Source organism: Anarrhichthys ocellatus, unplaced genomic scaffold (genome assembly GCF_004355925.1).
Source record: "Anarrhichthys ocellatus isolate YVR2014 unplaced genomic scaffold, GSC_Weel_1.0 scaffold4, whole genome shotgun sequence".
Lineage (NCBI taxonomy): Eukaryota > Metazoa > Chordata > Actinopteri > Perciformes > Anarhichadidae > Anarrhichthys > Anarrhichthys ocellatus.
This window is the reverse complement of record NW_022280034.1, coordinates 4215208-4222474: the sequence shown is the minus strand read 5'-3', so window position 1 is coordinate 4222474 and position 7267 is coordinate 4215208. Positions and strand designations below refer to the sequence as shown.

Sequence of the window (7267 nt, the reverse complement as noted above, 5' to 3'; positions counted from 1 at the left end):
GTGGAGGCTTTGGAGTTTTTGGAAGGCACCTTTGACCGAAGTGAGTAACAGAAAGCAATATGAGGAATGATGTAACATAGTATTTCTGCCGTAAAGTAATTAGTAAAGGGATGGCATCCATCCCTTCCCTTCTTGATGGTCATTACAAATATTGTCGGTTGGCAAAGATATTAACAGATATGTTAGATATCTGTATAAACCTAGCTAATATTTGACCTTTCCAGCAACATGTCTGTCATTACATCGGATAACCTTGGCAGGGAAAGAACAAAAATGCCCGTTTCAGCACTGCTGCAACATGGCTCCTTAAAAAGATTGCCGTTTGTCCCCATTCATCTCACACACTGCTCCCACTTTAACGTATTGGCATTTCTGAGGTGCTTGGCGGTAATTGTCAACCACATGGCGGCTCCTCGTTTGTTTCACTGACATTTTGCCTTTGGTTGATTGTGTATTTAACAGGGGAAGGGAGGCAAAATTAATTGGCGAGTAGCCCTAATCTGTCTCCTTGAAATGTCACCCCTGTATTGTGATGCCTACACTGACACAGCAGTGGCACACAAGAGGCAGCAACTGAAGGGAGACATGCAGTGAAAGAGAACAAGAAAAGAAATCATACAACACAAAATCAGAAGAAAAAGAGGAAGATAAACAACAGATTCATTGTTCTCAGAATGTGGGTTTTAAACTCAGCATTGCCATACAACAATTGAAAATTACCAAGCGTTTACGTTCTGGGCTCTTCGGTTGTATCTTTGGGCTCTGGTGTTGAAAGATATCTATTGCAGGAGTTTTCGAAGCTTCACCGCTGCTTGAGAAACGGGGGATTTGTTGCTCTACTCTGGTTGGTCTGTAATAATCCATGTTGAGAGCAGTGTTGGAGTTTGCATCTGAAAAGACTGAGAATGTACAGCTGTCCTACGAAGCCAAAATGTAGGAAAGAACATCGTACTTTTTGAGTCGAAACAAGAAGATTTTTTTTATTATTTTTCAACCTGGGTCTCATCCTAATTATTGTGGCCATTCTAAATAAAAGGTCATGCTAACTTTGCCACCTGACACCTTCATTATAGAGTCAAAAAAATGAAAAGCTGAAATTCTGAACAATGCATTTTCAAATTCCAAAGGAGAAGTCAGATCCAGGGGAGTTCTTACTTCTTTTTTTTTGCCCCTGGGGTCAGACAAAGAGGTCTTTTCTCTGCAACTGAAATATTAGAAAACTTTACAAACAACCTACTGTTGCTCATTCTTCACCAGGAACACTGATGCCATCACAGAATTGCATGTGCGTCGGAAGATCTCGGCACTGATTCCCCCCCCACCCCCACAATGCATCAACCTCTGCAGACACCTTAAACCTACTGCTAGCGCTCATACTGTCGGGTGCACATTTGTCTCCTTAGAATTGGGTGAATCCAGATTTTTCTTGCATTTGTCCCCGAGTTTATCATTTTTGTATGATGGAAAAGGAGACACAAAGAGGCAGCAATGTTATTATTGCCTTGTGAAATCACAAAAAAAAAACAATGTTTTCTTTTATAGCTTGCTTATTATGTGTGCACTGAGCACCTTTCTCCGAATGACCTCAGACGAGGGTGTTGACAGCAGCCAGAATGTCGTATATTTGCATCAGGCTTGTCTGAGGCTTTTAATTAACTACAGTTCTCTATCATTAGTGGTGTTGAATTGAATACACTTTTGTCCTTGTTGTCAAGCTTTATTTACAGTTTTTCATTAGTTCAGATGTGTGAGTTTTTTGCCGCTACCATCTGGTCATCCTACTCATAGTTTAAGAGAAGATGTTGGGGTTACACTGTATTCCTCTGCACATTGTTAAGTTCCCTTGTTTTCATGCCTCCGCGCCGGCAGCGGCCGCGGCCGGATGCATTGTGTTTTAGGGTTTGTCCGTCCGTCCTTCCGGTTCATTCTTGTGAAGGGGATGTCTCAGCAACACCTCGAGCAAATTTCTTCAAATTTGGCACAAATGTCCATGCAGACTCAAGGATGAACTGATTACATTAAATTGTCAAAAGTCACTGTGACCTCACAAAACACAAGTTTGGCCATTTGGCCTCAACAATTCATATGCTAATTATGACAATTCCTCACAAATGTCTAACAGGATAAAATTATGACATTTTGGACAGACACAAACTGTATCCATGACATACAACCGTGAGGTGGTACATCATGTTTATTATTATCTTAATATTACAGTTATTTCATATTATTACTAAAAACTACTTCACCATGAATAAAAACATATTTCTAATCAATCAGACAAATAAACCTTTCACAAAGACATGCAGATCAAAGTCACATTCATCCATTCATGAATTCATAATGATTGTCTCTTTAGTTTGTTTTACATACAGACAGTGAATTGTTTATGTTAAATAAATAACTTGTGGGTAGAGAAATTAAAAGAGAGTTTTAGCTGATGAAACGGGCTGAAAGTGAATATTTCCATCTCGGTCCAGAAAAGAAAAACACATGGCATGAATCTGATGAAAGGTGCTGAGGGACGCTGAGAATCAACGCAGCCTGGAAAAACTGCTCAGGAAGTTCAAGGTTAGGTTCTGCAATTAAAATGAGGAAGAAAATATTAATATAAATAATGAAAAATGTGTTATATTTTTATTGTGGAATTTTCATTGCAGTATACATGCACAGAAAAGAAGCAAATTAACACTCATTCATTCAGATGTCAGGGTTTTATGTTTGTATTTGCATAGACTCATCAGAGCAGGAAATTATTTTCTTACTTTTGTCAGACATCAGAGCAACTAATGATGATGTCCGAGCAGTTATTATAAGCACTCTCGCCTCTGAGGTTTGATACTTACACACAAACCAGCGGATGCACATTCCACACATGGCGACGACCTGGGAGATCTGAAGCGCCCTGCCGCACTCTGGGCTCATCAGACAATTTTTTGTCTTCACGCAGCATTTGGGACATTTGCTCCCGGAGCTTTTACTCTCGTTCTCCTCGTGCTTCCGAGGCTGAGTCTGCCTCGTGTCCTCGTCCATTCCATCCCACTCCTCGCCTTTACCTCTTCCCATGATGCTTGATGGGTTGTTGTTTTTTTTGACAATAGGCAAGTGGAGTATAACGGCTCGAGGATAGATGTATCCGTTCTGGGAAGACGATGGCAGAAATGTATTATTGTATTTGTGCCACAGCTTCACTATAGCTGAACACACATTATGTTATGAACCATGTTACGTGTCGACTCCCACGCTCTCGTGCTCCACAATAGAAGCATTGCTTACAGTAACAATATCCAACATGTCATCATGCCCTGATTTTGTTTTGTTTTGTTTGAGACTTGGCAGCTCCGGCTATGTCAGTACATGCTATGAGTCAACATTTCTTCATTGCACGTACTCGGGTGTGTTTTGTTTTTGTCCTCCTCTTACTTCGGTTTTAGGAATGTTTGCAACTACGCACCAGCATTCCTGCTTCAAACGCTTCCTTACGTAGAGGGAATTGTTTAATCGAACATACAGTAACACACAGACTAAATGTGAAATCAATTCTTTTAGACAGGCCATTGTACGCGACTGAATCCGTGTGATAAAGAAGTCTTATCTTTATAATACCTTTTAAATGAGAAAAGAACATATGATGCGCACAACTGTTCGGTTTCATTAAAGAGAAATCATTAACACTGCGGCCTCGACTCAAGTCCCTTTATGCACACTTTATTGAGTGCAGTCACATTGATTTGACAGATTAACAATTCTTCCACACTGATGATCATTTCTCGTGCCAGGAGTTGAGGCCCCCCTGTTTTAACTGTCGGATACAATTGCTCCCCACAGACATTATCAGATATTAAGTGATAACCCTGATGGTGAAATAACATCTTATCTGTGCCATCGGGTGGCTCCCCATCTATTACCGCTGACAGTAAATTAGATTGCTGGCATCTGGAGGGTATACTGGCATTTTGAGTGCACCTTTCCATCTCATTCTGCTTTCAAAACTCCATTGGTTTTCAATCATAAGTAATGAAATTCCATCAGCCTCGTCGACCATGAAAGCAACTCGGAAAGGAAGTGAGAGACGGCCATTAAGAGCAGAGAAAATGAGTAGCGGTCTTACCTTTTGCTTTCAGAGTCGCCTCTCTGTCGACTCGAACCTTTTCTTTTTGTATAGTAGACCTTTTTTTTAAGAGGAGAGTAGTGAACACACACCTCACGCGCTGTTCTGCACAAAAGGGTGTCGGTCATTGTGTCAGGCTCGGCTTACATGAACAGAGCAGGTGTGTCGTCGGGTTTAACGGGTTTAACGGGTTTGATGAAGAAGGATTGGCCTGACAGGGATGATCGTATACAGCAAACCTGCCAGTTGGTCTTAAAGGTGCAATAAGTGGTGCATGCTGGGACAAAAGGTTTCAGTATCACACAAACAAACAAACAGGGGCTTACAACTCGCAGCCAACATTTTCTAATGCTATTAAATGTTTGTTTACATTCGTAATATCTGTAAACACAGCAGTAAAACGGATATAAATTTCAATTATGATCATTTGAGAAACACTTTGAATACTTATTTTTTATCTATAAATCAAAGTTTTTCAATTTGTCTGTGATTATTCTTCACATTTGTGTGGTCAAAAATATTATTTTATAGATCGATGGATACATAAACTGATGTGTGAAGTGAAATTTCAACATTTGGTTTGCATAAATCCTCCGATTAATTCATCTCCAGTTATATTGTCCTATAATAGCCAAAAACTAATACATTTCTCCTCAGCGGCGTGACAGAATATCTTCACAAGTGTGTTTCCTCAGTGTTGCAGAGGAAATGCAATCAAGCTGTAATAAATAATTACACAGGATAATTAATTGATTAGGCGACACATTTCATTACATGATGAACAATGATGAATCGAGAAAAGCAATTTAGGGAAGCAATTAAAAGCAGAGAAAATTGGAATATATTCAAAGAATTGCATTACTGATCCATTCATCATCTGTGAATGTTGCAACGTAAAATGTAGAATAATTAGTTTTGACGAAACAATACATTTGAATTGGTGAGGATAAGAGGAAAACATTGTGTTTCAAGGGTACACTGGCAACAATAAGAAATATTGGGGACGTTTTCTGTTATTGTGCACGATGTAATTACATCATGAGCCGGCACGAAAGTGTGGTGTTAACGTCCGTCCAAGGACATACAGCTGGTGCACTTAGACTAAAAAAGCGCGATAATGGCATAATAGAACTAATCAATACTTTCCATCCTGCTTTGACTGTCACAGCAGTGAGTGGTAGCTGAAAAATGTAGTGGGTAGAACATTTCAGCAATGTAAAAAATGACCCAAGGTGAGACGCATTATATGTTTTCTGCTAAACAGAGAAAACTTAAATTCCATTTATCACTTATTTTTTGACGTCAATTTGTATCTCTTTCAAGGTTGCTTTTTCCCATTAGATTGATACAATTGCCACTTTTTTGTTGATACCCACAGGAATCTGAGGTTATTGCGTTGACTAATACCACAGTCACTTCAACAAGCCAGAGTGAAACACAAAACAAGCTTCTCCTCCACTTTTAAAGTTACCGTCATTTTATTAAAACAACTCCTAATCTAATACAGAATGTCTAATCTAATGGAAGGCACTAGATTAGACTAATCTAATCTAATAAGGGTTGACGTATTTTATTAGGCCAACCAGACAGTAAGCATCGCACTGGTTCCCTCGACAAAAAGCCAATCGAATTTTCGTATTTGACACAGTAGTTCAGGCAGCGTAAAATGGGTTTATCTGAGCTTTGTCACTGAAACAGCGTTTTAGGAAGAGAGGTCGATTGAAATGGTGAGCGTAGACAAAATAGTAAAGGTGTTGGCCATAAAACCACAACACATCTTAATTGTCCCAATGGCATCTAAAATCTCTTTTACGAGAGGGTCCGGGCCAAGGCGGCATCAAGTTCCACACACTAAAGCACAAATAACAAACTTCCACATGATCTGGAATGATACATCATTAGAGCTCACCGCTCTGCAGACAGCTAGTCCTTACATGTGACACGTCTGAAAAAGGAATTAAAGCAGCTGTTGAGGGTTTCTAGTAATGGACTCAAAGAGAAAAGGTGGTGACCTACAGTCGAGCTTAGTTAGATGTTACATGTTACATACACACGTGGAGATGCAGAGCTAAAAAGAAAGAAAAAAGCCCCGCTAGAGTCTACACATGCTCATCACCCGGAACATCACGTTCAAACTGTATATTAAGTGAAGCAAAATCCATTTCAGATTTTAATTACTTTATCATGGTGTTAGTCAGAGTACAGAGTGACAACACGCACATGTCAGAGTTGCTTCTGGGAAATGTTGCCAGGGTGATGAGTTTTATTAACACCTATATTGGATGGTATATTTTGCTCATCAGCCAAAAATAAATTGGAAATCAGAAGCAGTATTTGACTGCCACCAGGCTGTTTTAATGATGCGTAATGGTAACAAGATGAGATTAAAACCAGTGAGTCAACGGTAGTATGGGTAGCCCATGTGTGTATCCACACCACTTGGTGTATGATCAGAGTTGCGTGTGGCAGCAGGACACCATGTGGCAGCAAGACACCATGTGGCATTTGCATTTTCACTTCCCCACCCCTCCTTTTTGTCTGTTCAATTGCTCTATTACCCAAGCAGGCCATATCTTTCGATATCTGGCAGGAACATGACAAGCGGTCCATCTCATCAGAGCACGAGCCCACGCAGCCAGCACAATCCCAGGATGCCCTCTTGTCTGCTGCCATTGTACACAGGCGCACGCGCTGTTTCGGGAATTGCTCAAACGCTTCTCAAAGCAACTATTTTTTAGGGGTATAGGACCACATCCAGCCCTGGAAGGAAAATGTCAAGCTGTGACTTTAAAGAAGTAGATGAAGGAAGTATATGCTACCCTTGCCAGTGCATTATTCTGCCTGTGCAATGAACACTGCACCAGATGACAGGAAACCCTGCCTTGAATCTGGTTTTAAAAAAAAAATATCTTAACTTTACGAAAGTGTGACTGGTTTTCATCTGCACTTGTCTGTCAATGTGTCAGAATTGAATGTCGGCTTCTGCTCTGCTGCTATGCTTAGTGACATCGGACAGTGCTCCGATCCAGGAAGAGCCGAGATATCTTTCTGCTCTACCGGTGGTTTGCGCAACTGTTTTCGAGTGTCACAAAGTCATCCTTACTCCAGGTTTTTCCCCATTCTGTCGCTCCCTTTAGCCACATTCTCACTCCCCCC

General features: G+C 40.5%; 1 long non-coding RNA gene across 1 annotated transcript; it reads right to left on the bottom strand.

Moving 5' to 3' along the window:
* Window positions 1–2081: 2081 nt before the first annotated feature.
* LOC116381782 (uncharacterized) lies at window positions 2082–4213 on the bottom strand. Its single transcript, XR_004212680.1, has 3 exons — window positions 4112–4213; window positions 2847–3141; window positions 2082–2579 (listed from the first exon to the last, which is right to left on the bottom strand). It is a non-coding gene; the product is annotated as an uncharacterized LOC116381782 (long non-coding RNA).
* Window positions 4214–7267: the final 3054 nt, after the last annotated feature.